We start from the raw sequence: 17690 nt of genomic DNA, 5'->3' as shown, positions 1-17690 counted from the left end.
GTCCCATAGGAAGCTAGAAGCAGGTGGGTCCCATAGGAAGCTAGAAGCAGGCGGATCCCATAGGAATCCATTGCAAACCCTGCTACACCAGCTGGAAGCAGGCGGGTCCCATAGGAATCCATTGCAAACCCTGCTACACCAGCTAGAAGCAGGCGGGTCCCATAGGAATCCATTGCAAACCCTGCTACACCAGCTAGAAGCAGGCAGGTCCCATAGGAAGCTAGAAGCAGGCGGGTCCCATAGGACGCTAGAAGCAGGCGGATCCCATAGGAATCCATTGGAAACCCTGCTACACCAGCTAGAAGCAGGCAGGTCCCATAGGAAGCTAGAAGCAGGCGGGTCCCATAGGAAGCTAGAAGCAGGCGGATCCCATAGGAATCCATTGCAAACCCTGCTACACCAGCTGGAAGCAGGCGGGTCCCATAGGAAGCTAGAAGCAGGCGGGTCCCATAGGAAGCTAGAAGCAGGCAGATCCCATAGGAATCCATTGCAAACCCAGCTACACCAGCTGGAAGCAGGCAGGTCCCATAGGAAGCTAGAAGCAGGCGGGTCCCATAGGAATCCATTGCAAACTATACTACACCAGCTGGAAGCAGGCGGGTCCCATAGGAATCCATTGCAAACCCTGCTACACCAGCTAGAAGCAGGCAGGTCCCATAGGAAGCTAGAAGCAGGCGGGTCCCATAGGAAGCTAGAAGCAGGCGGATCCCATAGGAATCCATTGGAAACCCTGCTACACCAGCTAGAAGCAGGCAGGTCCCATAGGAAGCTAGAAGCAGGCGGGTCCCATAGGAAGCTAGTAGCAGGCGGATCCCATAGGAATCCATTGCAAACCCTGCTACACCAGCTGGAAGCAGGCGGGTCCCATAGGAAGCTAGAAGCAGGCGGGTCCCATAGGAAGCTAGAAGCAGGCAGATCCCATAGGAATCCATTGCAAACCCTGCTACACCAGCTAGAAGCAGGCGGGTCCCATAGGAAGCTAGAAGCAGGTGGGGCCCATAGGAAGCTAGAAGCAGACGGATCCCATAGGAATCCATTGCAAACCCTGCTACACCAGCTGGAAGCAGGCGGGTCCCATAGGAATCCATTGCAAACCCTGGTACACCAGCTAGAAGCAGGCGGGTCCCATAGGAATCCATTGCAAACCCTGCTACACCAGCTAGAAGCAGGCAGGTCCCATAGGAAGCTAGAAGCAGGCGGGTCCCATAGGACGCTAGAAGCAGGCGGATCCCATAGGAATCCATTGGAAACCCTGCTACACCAGCTAGAAGCAGGCAGGTCCCATAGGAAGCTAGAAGCAGGCGGGTCCCATAGGAAGCTAGAAGCAGGCGGATCCCATAGGAATCCATTGCAAACCCTGCTACACCAGCTGGAAGCAGGCGGGTCCCATAGGAAGCTAGAAGCAGGCGGGTCCCATAGGAAGCTAGAAGCAGGCAGATCCCATAGGAATCCATTGCAAATCCAGCTACACCAGCTGGAAGCAGGCAGGTCCCATAGGAAGCTAGAAGCAGGCGGGTCCCATAGGAATCCATTGCAAACTATACTACACCAGCTGGAAGCAGGCGGGTCCCATAGGAATCCATTGCAAACCCTGCTACACCAGCTAGAAGCAGGCAGGTCCCATAGGAAGCTAGAAGCAGGCGGGTCCCAGAGGAAGCTAGAAGCAGGCGGATCCCATAGGAATCCATTGGAAACCCTGCTACACCAGCTAGAAGCAGGCAGGTCCCATAGGAAGCTAGAAGCAGGCGGGTCCCATAGGAAGCTAGAAGCAGGCGGATCCCATAGGAATCCATTGGAAACCCTGCTACACCAGCTGGAAGCAGGCGGGTCCCATAGGAAGCTAGAAGCAGGCGGGTCCCATAGGAAGCTAGAAGCAGGCAGATCCCATAGGAATCCATTGCAAACCCAGCTACACCAGCTGGAAGCAGGCAGGTCCCATATGAATCCATTGCAAACCCTGCTACACCAGCTAGAAGCAGGCAGGTCCCATAGGAAGCTAGAAGCAGGCGGGTCCCATAGGAAGCTAGAAGCAGGCGGGTCCCATAGGAATCCATTGCAAACCCAGCTACACCAGCTGGAAGCAGGCAGGTCCCATAGGAAGCTAGAAGCAGGCGGGTCCCATAGGAATCCATTGCAAACCCTGCTACACTAGCTGGAAGCAGGCGGGTCCCATAGGAATCCATTGCAAACCCTGCTACACCAGCTAGAAGCAGGCAGGTCCCATAGGAAGCTAGAAGCAGGCGGGTCCCATAGGAAGCTAGAAGCAGGCGGGTCCCATAGGAATCCATTGCAAACCCAGCTACACCAGCTAGAAGCAGGCGGGTCCCATAGGAAGCTAGAAGCAGGCGGGTTCCATAGGAATCCATTGCAAACTATACTACACCAGCTGGAAGCAGGCGGGTCCCATAGGAATCCATTGCAAACCCTGCTACACCAGCTAGAAGCAGGCGGGTCCCATAGGAAGCTAGAAGCAGTAGGAATTCATTGCAAACCCTGCCTGCCATGCACACGTTGCATGTGGCATTTACTCAGTGTGCACCACAAAGTGACAACCCTAAAGTGTGCAGGCGAGATGACGCCTCCATTCTCATCCATGTTGCTCACAGCGCACCTGTGTTCATGTAACAGTAAACCTAACAGCCCCCCTCCATGCAGTGTATGCTTTTAAATGAAAGGACCACGTGCATTTCTTGTGCATGACTTTTCATATCATAGCGCTGCGAGCACAGTGCTTTACAACAGGAGATGTTTCAGGCAATCATGCATTTGCATTCTAGGGCGTGTAGGAAACATGTCCCTAATGGTATTCCCGGTGCTTCTAGGACGAGCAGTCTCGTCCTTGGCACCTAAGGGGTTACATGTAGGCTGCTATTTCCTTTGCTTATCTTGCGTCTTTAAGTATTTACATATCGCCAGTTCAACTTTACTGGAGCCTTTGCGAAGCATATGACACGACATTAAGGCATTCCTTGCAAGGCAACACTTCCTTATTTACACCAAGTGCAGCTCTACAGGAGGTGGTCAGGTGCCTAATCCCGGCTTCACTGGCTAACCACAGTGTGTGATCATGGGCACCTGGGTTGCCCTCACCGTGATCACTGCAACAAGTGGACTCTTTTAAGTGATTAAGTTCAAGTTATATGAAAAAGGTTGCCTTTCAATGGTGACTCCAACCACGGGCCCCCCACTTATAATTGCACCCACCCCCATGTCCCATATCGCTTGATTGGACATGCAGATGTGTTTGCTCACCGTGCAGCCGCTGCACCGGAGCTCAGCTCATAGCACAGCTGACTGCCGCGAAACTCCTGCCCTGTTGCTGGCCGTCGCTGGCCTTCTACCCCCATGGATACAGTCTGACACACGTCGTTCTGCCCGGTTCTGCCTTGTTACCCTCATTCACAGTCTGTTGGGGCTTCGGGATCTGTGCACTGTGGGGCAGGAGCCTCACACAAGAGCAGGGCACGGATGCCTCGTTGCAATGTTGATGTGTGCAAGCATGATAAGATAAGAGATGTCTGTAGTGTGCAAGTTGTAGAGGGTGGGTGACATGAATAGAGCAGTGGGGTGCCCCCCAGGGTGCTAATTGTTTTTGTGGTTGTCGGTGGTGCCCGTCAGAGTGGTGTTCAATGAGGTGTAACTGAGGTGAGTGCAGTGTTTAGTGTAGACATGTGTCTTTGGATAGTGTAGGTTCCATTGCATCCCCTGTTTTGTTGTCTGGTGCTGGAGCAGTGTGCTGAGATGTCTTTCTATGCCGGGGGGGCTATGACAGGTGACCCATTGGCATGACACACATTCAGGGACCACCGTATCTAGCCGGGTTCCTGGGACCTCCTTTCTAACGCGCCCCAGGACCCCTCAGAGACACTGAAACTAGAGTGTCACTCAGTCTTACGTAGTATTATGGTTAAATGCAGCTGAAATGCGCCATGAACTACCTACTGACACGTTGACCACTCACCAGATGAAGAATGGCACCCTGGCAGGCAACATCACAAGGCACATGGCAATATCTCTAGTCCAATGTGCGCTTAATTCTACCATTGGCCACTAACTTGGCAATCGTTCCCACAGACATTCCTCAGGGACAATGGTTATCGGGTACCATCCAAGTCAATTCGCCCACCCTCAATTCTCTGAAGGTAGCAAGGTACTCCATCCGTTACCATTTGATGAGTTATTCCCCCTTGAAGCTAAGGTGTTCTACTTGTGTCCTGGCTGGCGCCATGAATACCTTGTAGGGTAATGTACTAGTGGGCTACCACTGCACTGGGGCTGAGATTGAACCACATTACATTGCATGCCCTATTTACTGAAAGGCAGGATGCTAAAGGGACTTCTCACAAGCAAACCAAGAGCCAATGGGATGTGCCAGAGAAGTACAAGCCATGTAGCGTGATGTGATGTGTAGGGTCTGCGATGGTTGACTGTCATGGGATTGTCTGGCTTGATGGTCTGGAATAGTTTGATGTCATGTGATTGGCTTCACTTGTAGCATTTGGAATGTGTTTTCTCTCCTGCAACTTTCTCACTTAAAGTGTAGGGTCTGGCATAGTTGACTGTCATGTGATTATCTGTCTTGATGTATACGGTCTGGAATGGTTTATTGTCATGTGATTGGCTTGATGTATTGTGTCATAATTGGTTTACTGGCATGTGACCAGGCGTTCAAGAGAGGAGTAGTCCTGCAAAGGAATGATCGAAGCAGGCATCCACTCTGGGAAGATCACTGCTGCACGGCCACTGGGCCCGTTGGTTCTGTGTGCGGAGAGGATCATGTAGCCATCAGAAATGAGAGTGTGAATGCTCGTGACAGAGTTGGCCGTGAACCACATCTCAGTCAGACCGAATGCATTTAGGTCGAGTTCTATGAGGAGACAGCAGATGTCAAAGGAGTGTTTGACTGCTGAGAGAGAATTGAGAGTAGCAATGTGGAGCAGGTTGCATCCTTTGAAAGACATCCGTGGGGGGTAGAGGCCAGAGGTACTCCCTGCAGGAATGTTGTAGGCGCCCAAGGATTGGCAAAGGAGGAAGGAGGAGAGGACAAGGTATCCAAGGAAGAGGAGGTGGGCACCAATGGGGTGGCAGAGGAAATAGGCAACAGGGTGGCCAGAGAAGCAGCAGAGACAGCCAAAGAGGTGGCAGAGGATGGAGGAGGTAGAGAGGGAAGAGAGGGGACAGCAGGAGAAGAAAGGAAGTTGATAAGGCACAGGAAGCATCTATCAAAAAGGAGGACGTTGGCCTGAGGGCCTTGGACCAGAACAATGCCCTTTAGGTAAACATTAATGATGGTCTCTGAGGAGTGGAACGGGGCCAGGATGGCCTCCCAATGGGTGCCCCCATTAACGGGTGAAAAGGAGAAAGGAGAGAGAACAGAGACCATATGGGGGTCCATTGGCCTTGAGACGGAACGACAAAGAGGATGTTGGTAGGGGTCTGTCTGGAGGAAGCACTGGTGTAAGATTCAGCGATAGGGAGGCCTGGGTTGGAGACCAGGAAATCCCTTTTAGGCTTCTTCCTGCTAGACCTAGTGAGAAGGATAATATAGTCGATAGAAAAGAAGTTGGAGAAGATAGGAGAGACAGAAAGCACCATGGAGTTTGCCGAAGGGAGACTGAGGGGGAGAGAGAGGGTGCAGAGTGGTGGGGGTGTGGGGGCAGGAAACACTAGGGTGGAGAGGGACACAGAAGGAGGGAGGAAAACAGAGGACAGAACAATGACAGAAAACGATGCAGTATATACAAGTCAAACACCAACGGAACCTAGCAGTAAGAATGGAAACAGCAGGGATGCAGGCAGTACAATGTGAACAAGCTACCCAGGAGAAACAGAATGAAACAACCAAATGATCACTAAGGGAACCTAGAATAAGGAAGAACGCAGCAGGGATGCAGGCAGTACAATGTGAACAAGCTACCCAGGAGAAACAGAATGAAAGAACCGAACAATCACTAAGGGAACCTAGAATAAGGAAGAACGCAGCAGGGATGCAGGCAGTACAATGTGAACAAGCTACCCAGGAGAAACGGAATGAAACAAATGAATGATCACTAACGGAACCTAGAATAAGGAAGAACGCAGCAGGGATGCAGAAAGTACAATGTGAACAAGCTACCCAGGAGAAACAGAATGAAAGAACCGAACAATCACTAAGGGAACCTAGAATAAGGAAGAACGCAGCAGGGATGCAGGCAGTACAATGTGAACAAGCTACCCAGGAGAAACAGAATGAAACAAATGAATGATCACTAACGGAACCTAGAATAAGGAAGAACGCAGCAGGGATGCAGGCAGTACAATGTGAACAAGCTACCCAGGAGAAACAGAATTAAAGAACCGAACGATCACTAAGGGAACCTAGAATAAGGAAGAACGCAGCAGGGATGCAGGCAGTACAATGTGAACAAGCTACCCAGGAGAAACAGAATGAAACAACCAAATGATCACTAAGGGAACCTAGAATAAGGAAGAACGCAGCAGGGATGCAGGCAGCACAATGTGAACAAGCTACCCAGGAGAAACAGAATGAAAGAACCGAACAATCACTAAGGGAACATAGAACAAGGAAGAACGCAGCAGGGGTGCAGGCAGTACAATGTGAACAAGCTACCCAGGAGAAACAGAATGAAAGAACCTAACGATCACTAAGGGAACCTAGAATAAGGAAGAACGCAGCAGGGATGCAGGCAGTACAATGGAAACAAGCTACCCAGGAGAAACAGAATGAAACAAATGAATGATCACTAACAGAACCTAGAATAAGGAAGAACGCAGCAGGGATGCAGGCAGTACAATGTGAACAAGCTACCCAGGAGAAACAGAATGAAAGAACCGAACAATCACCAAGGGAACCTAGAATAAGGAAGAACGCAGCAGGGATGCAGGCAGTACAATGTGAACAAGCTACCCAGGAGAAACAGAATGAAACAAATGAATGATCACTAACGGAACCTAGAATAAGGAAGAACGCAGCAGGGATGCAGACAGTACAATGTGAACAAGCTACCCAGGAGAAACAGAATTAAAGAACCGAACGATCACTAAGGGAACCTAGAATAAGGAAGAACGCAGCAGGGATGCAGGCAGTACAATGTGAACAAGCTACCCAGGAGAAACAGAATGAAAGAACCGAACAATCACTAAGGGAACATAGAACAAGGAAGAATGCAGCAGGGATGCAGGCAGTACAATGTGAACAAGCTACCCAGGAGAAACAGAATGAAAGAACCTAACGATCACTAAGGGAACCTAGAATAAGGAAGAACAGAGCAGGGATGCAGGCAGTACAATGTGAACAAGCTACCCAGGAGAAACAGAATGAAAGAACCGAACGATCACTAAGGGAACCTAGAATAAGGAAGAACGCAGCAGGGATGCAGGCAGTACAATGTGAACAAGCTACCCAGGAGAAACAGAATGAAAGAACCGAACGATCACTAAGGGAACCTAGAATAAGGAAGAACGCAGCAGGGATGCAGGCAGTACAATGTGAACAAGCTACCCAGGAGAAACAGAATGAAAGAACCGAACAATCACTAAAGGAACCTAGAATAAGGAAGAACAGAGCAGGGATGCAGGCAGTACAATGTGAACAAGCTACCCAGGAGAAACAGAATGAAAGAACCGAACAATCACTAAGGGAACATAGAACAAGGAAGAATGCAGCAGGGATGCAGGCAGTACAATGTGAACAAGCTACCCAGGAGAAACAGAATGAAACAACCGACCGATCACTAAGAGAATCTAGAATAAGGAAGAACGCAGCAGGGATGCAGGCAGTACAATGTGAACAAGCTACCCAGGAGAAACAGAATGAAAGAACCTAACGATCACTAAGGGAACCTAGAATAAGGAAGAACGCAGCAGGGGTGCAGGCAGTACAATGTGAACAAGCTACCCAGGAGAAACAGAATGAAAGAACCTAACGATCACTAAGGGAACCTAGAACAAGGAAGAAAGCAGCAGGGATGCAGGCAGTACAATGTGAACAAGCTACCCAGGAGAAACAGAATGAAAGAACCTAACGATCACTAAGGGAACATAGAACAAGGAAGAACAGAGCAGGGATGCAGGCAGTACAATGTGAACAAGCTACCCAGGAGAAACAGAATGAAAGAACCTAACGATCACTAAGGGAACATAGAACAAGGAAGAACAGAGCAGGGATGCAGGCAGTACAATGTGAACAAGCTACCCAGGAGAAACAGAATGAAAGAACCTAACGATCACTAAGGGAACATAGAACAAGGAAGAACAGAGCAGGGATGCAGGCAGTACAATGTGAACAAGCTACCCAGGAGAAACAGAATGAAAGAACCTAACGATCACTAAGGGAACATAGAACAAGGAAGAATGCAGCAGGGATGCAGGCAGTACAATGTGAACAAGCTACCCAGGAGAAACAGAATGAAAGAACCTAACGATCACTAAGGGAACCTAGAATAAGGAAGAACGCAGCAGGGATGCAGGCAGTACAATGTGAACAAGCTACCCAGGAGAAACAGAATGAAAGAACCTAACGATCACTAAGGGAACATAGAACAAGGAAGAACAGAGCAGGGATGCAGGCAGTATAATGTGAACAAGCTACCCAGGAGAAACAGAATGAAAGAACCTAACGATCACTAAGGGAACATAGAACAAGGAAGAACAGAGCAGGGATGCAGGCAGTACAATGTGAGAAAAAACTAACGTGGATAAGAAGAATGCCAAGGAAAAGAGCAAACACAGCAGGGCACCTAGAGGAAAAGAACAAACACAGCAGGGATGCAGGCAATAATAACCATGGGAAAACTGGGACATAGGGGAAAAATAAAGAGCACAGCAAGGATGCAGGCAATGCAGTAGCCAACAACTGTGTAGAACACAACCTTAAAACAGTAAACAATAGGTATGGGGAAGTGGCTAAGAAAGGAGAAGGGGGCTAAGAAGGGGAAGGAGCGGGCCCGAAAGGAGTGTGGGGGACGTGCAGCCAAATGGAGAGAGACCTGCCTAGAGTTGTGATGGGGCACACACAGCCAGATGCACGTGAGCGCACGTGAGCTAGGATTGCGAGGGAACACAGGTGCCCCAGGACACAAAGGTGCCAAGCAGCCTGAAATGCAAGAGAATGTATGCAGTCAAGGGATGCGAGGGAAATGTACACGGCCTAGGGTGCAAGGAGCTCACACAGTGGAGGATTGCGAGTGGAATATGCACAGCTCACAATGCAAGGGTACGTGTGTGGCGTAGAAAAGGAGGGCGCGTATGCAATTGAGGATTGCAATGGAATACACACAGCACAGGATGCGAGGGATGTCAGTGGAATATGTGCAGTTCAGGATGCAAGGGAACGCATAAGTCCTAGGAAGCGAGGGATGCCAGTGGAATATGTGCAGTTCAGGATGCAAGGGAACGCTCAAGTCCTAGGATGCGAGGGATGCCAGTGGAATATGTGCAGTTCAGGATGCAAGGGAACGCATAAGTCCTAGGATGCGAGGGATGCCAGTGGAATATGTGCAGTTCAGGATGCAAGGGAACACATAAGTCCTAGGAAGCGAGGGATGCCAGTGGAATATGTGCAGTTCAGGATGCAAGGGAACGCATAAGTCCTAGGATGCGAGGGATGCCAGTGGAATATGTGCAGTTCAGGATGCAAGGGAACGCATAAATCCTAGGATGCGAGGGATGCCAGTGGAATATGTGCAGTTCAGGATGCAAGGGAACGCATAAGTCCTAGGATGCGAGGGATGCCAGTGGAATATGTGCAGTTCAGGATGCAAGGGAACGCATAAGTCCTAGGATGCGAGGGATGCCAGTGGAATATGTGCAGTTCAGGATGCAAGGGAACGCATAAGTCCTAGGAAGCGAGGGATGCCAGTGGAATATGTGCAGTTCAGGATGCAAGGGAACGCATAAGTCCTAGGAAGCGAGGGATGCCAGTGGAATATGTGCAGTTCAGGATGCAAGGGAACGCATAAGTCCTAGGATGCGAGGGATGCCAGTGGAATATGTGCAGTTCAGGATGCAAGGGAACGCATAAGTCCTAGGAAGCGAGGGATGCCAGTGGAATATGTGCAGTTCAGGATGCAAGGGAACGCATAAGTCCTAGGATGCGAGGGATGCCAGTGGAATATGTGCAGTTCAGGATGCAAGGGAACGCATAAATCCTAGGAAGCGAGGGATGCCAGTGGAATATGTGCAGTTCAGGATGCAAGGGAACGCATAAGTCCTAGGAAGCGAGGGATGCCAGTGGAATATGTGCAGTTCAGGATGCAAGGGAACGCATAAGTCCTAGGAAGCGAGGGATGCCAGTGGAATATGTGCAGTTCAGGATGCAAGGGAACGCATAAGTCCTAGGATGCGAGGGATGCCACTGGAATATGTGCAGTTCAGGATGCAAGGGAACGCATAAGTCCTAGGAAGCGAGGGATGCCAGTGGAATATGTGCAGTTCAGGATGCAAGGGAACGCATAAGTCCTAGGATGCGAGGGATGCCAGTGGAATATGTGCAGTTCAGGATGCAAGGGAACGCATAAATCCTAGGATGCGAGGGATGCCAGTGGAATATGTGCAGTTCAGGATGCAAGGGAACGCATAAATCCTAGGATGCGAGGGATGCCAGTGGAATATGTGCAGTTCAGGATGCAAGGGAACGCATAAGTCCTAGGATGCGAGGGATGCCAGTGGAATATGTGCAGTTCAGGATGCAAGGGAACGCATAAGTCCTAGGAAGCGAGGGATGCCAGTGGAATATGTGCAGTTCAGGATGCAAGGGAACGCATAAGTCCTAGGAAGCGAGGGATGCCAGTGGAATATGTGCAGTTCAGGATGCAAGGGAACGCATAAGTCCTAGGATGCGAGGGATGCCAGTGGAATATGTGCAGTTCAGGATGCAAGGGAACGCATAAGTCCTAGGAAGCGAGGGATGCCAGTGGAATATGTGCAGTTCAGGATGCAAGGGAACGCATAAGTCCTAGGATGCGAGGGATGCCAGTGGAATATGTGCAGTTCAGGATGCAAGGGAACGCATAAATCCTAGGAAGCGAGGGATGCCAGTGGAATATGTGCAGTTCAGGATGCAAGGGAACGCATAAGTCCTAGGAAGCGAGGGATGCCAGTGGAATATGTGCAGTTCAGGATGCAAGGGAACGCATAAGTCCTAGGAAGCGAGGGATGCCAGTGGAATATGTGCAGTTCAGGATGCAAGGGAACGCATAAGTCCTAGGATGCGAGGGATGCCACTGGAATATGTGCAGTTCAGGATGCAAGGGAACGCATAAGTCCTAGGAAGCGAGGGATGCCAGTGGAATATGTGCAGTTCAGGATGCAAGGGAACGCAAAAGTCCTAGGATGCGAGGGATGCCAGTGGAATATGTGCAGTTCAGGATGCAAGGGAACGCATAAGTCCTAGGAAGCGAGGGATGCCAGTGGAATATGTGCAGTTCAGGATGCAAGGGAACGCATAAGTCCTAGGAAGCGAGGGAGTGCATGCAATCAAGGTTTGTGATAGAATACGTGCAACTCAGGATGCGAGAGCAAAAGGAGCAGGGGCAAAGGGGGCGAGAGGTCGGGTCACAGGGGGAAACAATGTGCATGAAAGAAGAGAAGGGGCAGCAGGTCAGAGGGGTTTCCTGTATTGAAGCAAACAAACTCACCCTGCAACTTTTAACTGGTGGCCACAGACAGGAGGGTGAGGTCATCTGCACTCACTGTCTACGTCGCAACCCCATTGCCACCAAACACCTGCCTCGCTCAACACTGCGGCCTTGTTTTGTGAGAGCTTTGCCACAGAGAGTCTGTACCTCGGTTCTTATAGGCATGGAAGCATGAACCTAGTGAAACGTGCTAAGTGTAGTCAGGCAGCATCTCCTGTGCACCTGCGTTACTCAACACCGTGGACTTGTCCTGTGAGGACCTTGTCATGTGATTTTCTGGCTTGAAGTATAGGATCTGGAATGGTTGATTGCCATGTGATTGTCTGGCTTGGTGTCTGTGGTCTGGAATGATTGATTGACATGTGATTGTCTTGTTTGGTCTGTAGGGTCTGGAATGGTTGATTGTCATGTGATTGTCTGGCTTGGTGTCTGGGGTCTGGAATGATTGATTGCCATGTGATTGTCTGGCTTGGTCTGTAGGGTCTGGAATGGTTGATTGTCATCTGATTGTCTGGCTTGGTCTGTAGGGTCTGGAATGGTTGATTGTCATCTGATTGTCTGGCTTGGTCTGTAGGGTCTGGAATGGTTGATTATCATGTGATTGTCCGGCTTGGTGTCTGTGTGCTGGAATGACTGATTGACATGTGATTGTCTGGCTTGGTCTGTAGGGTCTGGAATGGTTGATTGTCATGTGATTGCCCGGCTTGGTCTGTAGGGTCTGGAATGGTTGATTGTCATGTGATTGTCCTGCTTGGTCTGTAGGGTCTGGTATGGTTGATTGCACACTTGTGAGCACAGTGGAGTAGTCTTAAAACGGTCTACAGAAGTTCCTCCAACCTCATTCCGCTCTGCTCTTGAAAATCCCTTTGTCCAATCAATCACCATTTACACAGCACTCTGCACAGTGAGCAGTCCTGATGGCAGGAGTCAGGCAAATTGCTATGATGTTCACAGTGAGCAGACCTGGCAACAGTAGACAGGCAAACTACGAACATGTTCACAGTGATCAGTCCTGGAGACAGGAGTCAGGCAAACTGCTAAAATGTGCACAGTGAGCAGTCCTGGAGACAGGCGTCAGGCAAACTGCCAAGATGTTCACAGTGAGCAGTCCCGGAGACAGGAGTCAGGCAAACTGCTAAGATGTTCACAGTAAGCAGTCCTGGAGACAGGCGTCAGGCAAACTGCCAAGATGTTCACAGTGAGCAGTCCTGGAGACAGAAGTCAGGCAAACTGCTAAGATGTTCACAGTGAGCAGTCCTGGAGACAGGCGTTAGACAAACTGCCAAGATGTTCACAGTGAGCAGTCCCATAGACAGGAGTTAGGCAAAATGCTATGATGTTCACAGTGAGCAGACCTGTAGACAGAAGTCAGGAAAACTGCTATAATGTTAACAGTGAGCAGTCCCGGAGACAGGAGTTAGGCAAACTGCTAAGATGTTCACATTGAGCAGTCCTGGAGACAGGCGTCAGGCAAACTACCAAGATGTTCACAGTGAGCAGTGCTTGAGACTGGATTCAGGTAAACTGCTAAGATGTTCACAGTGAGCAATCCTGGACACTGGATTCAGGTAAACTGCTAAAATGTTCACAGTGAGCAGTCCCAGAGACAGGAGTTAGGTAAACTGCTAAGATGTTCATATTGAGCAGTCCTTGAGACTGGATTCAGGTAAACTGCTAAGATGTTCAAAGTGAGCAGTCCTGGAGACTGGATTCAAGTAAACTGCTAAGATGTTCACAGTGAGCAGTCCTGGAGACTGGATTCAAGTAAACTGCTAAGATGTTCACAGTAAACATTCCCAGAGACAGGAGTTAGGCAAACTGCTAAGATGTTCACATTGAGCAGTCCTTGAGACTGGATTCAGGTAAACTGCTAAGATGTTCACATTTGCAGTCCTGTTACAGGAGTCAGGAAAACTGCTAAGTTGTTTGTTGGTCACTCTAACCACGAACCAGAATGAGTCAGGATTAGAAGGTGAGTCCATATCCCTGGGAACACAATGCTCCAGTCCAGGACTTACATTAGACTGACATTCGGAGAGTAAAAGGCGCCATCTTCAACAGGACAGATTAGGCTGAAGTCAAACACATGGAAGCATTCATGATTCTTCTATGTGGCAGCAGCATGACACTATGGGCTCGTCCTCACATTAGAAGTTCTGATCCATAAGTGAGGGCTCTAAAGACAATGTGGGGTATAGGGGGCGGGGCACGGCCAGCTATCCCATAATAGTGCCCTGATAGATGTTCATTCATGCTCTCAGACAATATTTGGTGGGAGCGGACACCTCTCACTGCTGATTTTTGTTTAAAATGCAAAATACGATCATAATAAACTGCCTTATGTATAATGTAGTGGGGGTGCCATGCTAGTTAAAGGTAGTGCTGCATGATATCATACATCAAGCAGCCGGAAGCATTCAAAGTCAGAATTTGATTGGATGGAGAACTGAGGCCACCCCTTATATTCAAAATAGGGATTATTTTATTTATTTATGACATTTGTAAAGCACCTTAGTCCTGGGTCCTCAGGGAAATGGTGTGGAACCAGTTACATGCAAGGGAAGCATAGACATATGCAATGGGGGTGGGGGCAGAGGTAACCCTTGCATATCTGGGTGGTCAAAATACAGACATGACATAAACTAGCAATTATTAGGCAAATAGGCAAATCTTTGGTGCCTTCCTGAAAGGGCGGGGGTGGGGATAGCGCATTCCAGTGATGCGCGGCCAGTGTCGGGAAGCTTGAACCTCCTCCTTTGATTTTCTTGACAGTTGGTGGCACCAGGCGGTTGGAATGGAAAGATCTAACGGGTCTGGTGGAATTGGCTGGCATGAATTTCTGTGACAGGTACTCAGGGGCCACATTCGCCACACATTTGTGAGTAATGGATAGGGTTTTGGAGATGATCCTCTCTCTGATTGGGAGTCAGTGCGCCTCTTTTCTAGCTGCTGATACGTGCTCTTTTTGGGAATGTTCAAGGCTGCACATAGGGCATTGTTTTGGATTGCTTGGAGTTTATGGATATGTTGTTGTGAAGTCCCTGGGAAGAGTGCATTGCAGTAATTGAGGGCTCTGGCGATGGTGAGGCAACTGGACTTCATGAGGAATTGTCTGGCTGCGTTAATGAGTTTGGTAGAGTATGCAGCGGAGGACCCAATCGCTTTCCCTCGTCTGGAGAGGGTGAGGGACTCATCCAGGTTTACCCAGTGTTTTTACTGAGGTTAGGACTGGGATATGGGTGCTGTCTATCGCGATGTTGCAAAATGTGTGTTCACCTTCTTGAGCATAGCTGAGGAGCCAGCCAGCAGGATCTCAGTCTTGTTATCATTGAGGCACAGGTGGTTTGTAGCCATCCAGGCTTGGATTGTTAAATATAATTTGTTGATCATGATGGAGTCTGTGTTGTAGCATCCAGACAGTGGGAGGAGGATTTGAGTGTCATCCTCATAGTTAGTGCATGCTATGCCCATGGAATCCAGAAGAGCGAATAGGGTTTGTTGAAAATATTGTAAAGGGATGGGGATAAGCAGGACCATTGGGATACTCCACATGGGATGGGGGTGGTGGGTGTGCACGCTATCTCAGAGAAGACTCTCATGGATCTACCCTCTAAGAAGGAAGCTACCTAAGTCATAGCTTTATGGGAGAAGTTAGCAGACTCAATAAGATGGTTGCATAGAGTTGTAGCCGAGAGGTCTAGGTGAAGTAAGAGGGCTGGGCTGCCTTCATCTCTGAAGGCATTGAGCTGGTTCTTCAGGTCTAGTAGTGTTGATTCTGTTCTGTGCCCTGGCCGGAAAACTGATTGGCACAGTCCTAGGATGTGGTTTGTTTCTAGGAATGTCTTGATTTGGCTATAGGCTGCTCTATCAAGAATTTTTGTAGGAATGGTACCGTGGTGATATGATAATATTTGGGGACTGACAGATCTAGCGCCAATTTTATCAGCAGGGGGAGCACCCAGTATTCTTTCTGGGTAGCGGGGGTCTAGCTCGAGGTGAAGGCTGCCTTGATACATCTTGTGATAGAGGGGGCTAGGTCTTCTGGCGGGGGGGCAAATGTTTCCATTGCATTTGGATGGTTTGAGCTTTTTTAGGAACTTAGCTGTTTCCACTACGGATACTTCTCTGAAATAGAACAGAGGTGTGCTGTGCTGGGGTGTGGGTTGGTGATGGGTGGGCTTGGAGATGAAGTCTTGTTTTGAGGCAATGTTTTGTTGTAGCAGGGAGATTTTAGCTCACATGGATTCTGAATATTAATGCACCAGCCTTTGTCTTTGGTGATAGTGGATTAAGGAGTGGGTGGGGATTCTATTTCTCTGAGGATTTTAAAGATCTCTTCAGAGCGGGAGCTGCATTGGTAATTCTAGAGTTAAATGCTGTTGCCTTGGCTGTGATAGTATCACGTTTGCATTCTTTGGCAATGGAATGAAAGACGGCTCTTAGTTGGACAGTAGGCACCTTTCTCCAGGCCCCTTCTGCTTGTCTTCTCTTGTGTGTAGGTCCTGCAGATCAGGGGTAAACCATGCGTTGGCATGTCTGGCTGGTTTAGCTTTCGTGGGTACTAGGGGGCCACTCTGTGTATGGCGGATGTTAAGGTGCTGGAGTACAGGTTTGCCAGTATGGTTGGGTCTGATGAGATGTTGTTGTCTGGTCTGTGATGGGTGAGATGCTGTGAGATGCCGAGAGAGAGCGAGAGGTATGGCCTTGGGGGAGAGGGTTTGTTGTCTTAGCAGCTGGAGTGTGAAGATGACAGTGTGATGGTCTGACCATTGGACATGGTAAAATGGATGAGATGGAGGTCCGATTGTTTAGGTCCGCTACCCAGTCCAGGGTTCTCCCCTTACTGTGGGTGGGTGCTGTGACCCGGTGGGTGAAGCCTAGGTTGTTGAGGCCTTTAGCAGCTGCTGAGGTAGCATTGCCCACGGGGTCATTGAGACCAAGGTTGAAGACCCCTAATATAGGGTTTCTGGAGGTTGGTTTGAGGGAAGTTGCCTAGCATGTGCACAAGGTCTTCCTCAAAGGTGGAGCTTTGGCCTGGTGGTCGATGTAGGCTGTGTATGGTGATAGAGTCAGCCGGGGCAGTTGTGATTTTGACTGTTAAAAGTTCACAGTTATCATCTATGGATAGATTGTTATAGCTAATGTTGAGCGTTTCTCTGAATATCAGAGCAACACACCACCACCTCTGGATTATTCTCTGTTATTTCTTTGGATGGCAAAGCCGGCAGGGAGAACTAGGGATAGGAGAGGCCCGGAGGCTTGGTGTAGCCAGGTCTCGGTTATAGCCAGTATCTCAAGGTGTTGATTACTTATAAAGTCATGGATGTCTAGGGCGTGGGCCGGAGGCGACCTGGCCTTAATAAGGGCACATTTAAGTAAGGCAGGTGGGGGGCTGGGGTCTTTGGAGGTGGGATCAGGAGGAGTGGTGTGAGGAGAGGAGACTCTGGCAGAATGAATGAGTGTATGTTTATCGTTGGCAGTGAGGGAGGATCTAAGACTAGTTTCGGGTTTAGGATGTCTGTGTAGGTGTTCATTGGGGTGGGCTTATCCAGTTTATGTTTAGTGGTGAAGACACCGTTGTACTTCGCTTGGGGGTCTTGGCTGTCTGTGAATTCCTGAACTCGGGGGTCAGGAGGCAGGGCAAACGAGTACTGAGACCGGGCCGTGATCTGCAGCCGAGGTGGGTATTTCTGATTCTAGTGGGTCTGAGGTGGCAATGGGTTTCGGGCCTAAAGCACCTCATTGCAATTCTGCCGTTCCTGACTGTGATGGTGGGTGGTGCAGCGTTTAGGAGCTCAAGGCACTTGTAAGGTGCAGTAGGTTCACTAGGGAGAGTGGGGCATTTGCTGGTCTCAGCTAGGTGTAGTTGCCAAGAGGTTTTCCCATGGGTCTGACCGGTTGATTTGGAATTTGTACCGTTGTGTGGCTACTCCTTCAGGGTCACGTTGGTGTGCATGCGGGATAGGCAGAGAGTAGGTTGGGGCGGGGGGTTGCTGTGTCAGTGCATGGACTCATGTTTCCTGGACCGGGCTGGTTGCACTTTAATGATGTTAG

The 17690-nt window shown here is 49.5% G+C and overlaps 1 protein-coding gene across 2 annotated transcripts in view; it reads left to right on the top strand.

The window, feature by feature from the left end:
• Nucleotides 1–17690, top strand: part of LOC138498154 (fish-egg lectin-like) — a 359483-nt gene that overhangs the window by 5998 nt on the left and 335795 nt on the right. The window lies entirely within an intron of this gene.

This window comes from Ambystoma mexicanum, chromosome 5q, assembly GCF_040938575.1.
Source record: "Ambystoma mexicanum isolate Mex_15411 chromosome 5q, UKY_AmexF1_1, whole genome shotgun sequence".
Classification (NCBI taxonomy): Eukaryota; Metazoa; Chordata; class Amphibia; order Caudata; family Ambystomatidae; genus Ambystoma; species Ambystoma mexicanum.
The sequence above is the reverse complement of the archived record's forward strand: the minus strand, read 5'-3'. Positions and strand labels throughout refer to the sequence as shown.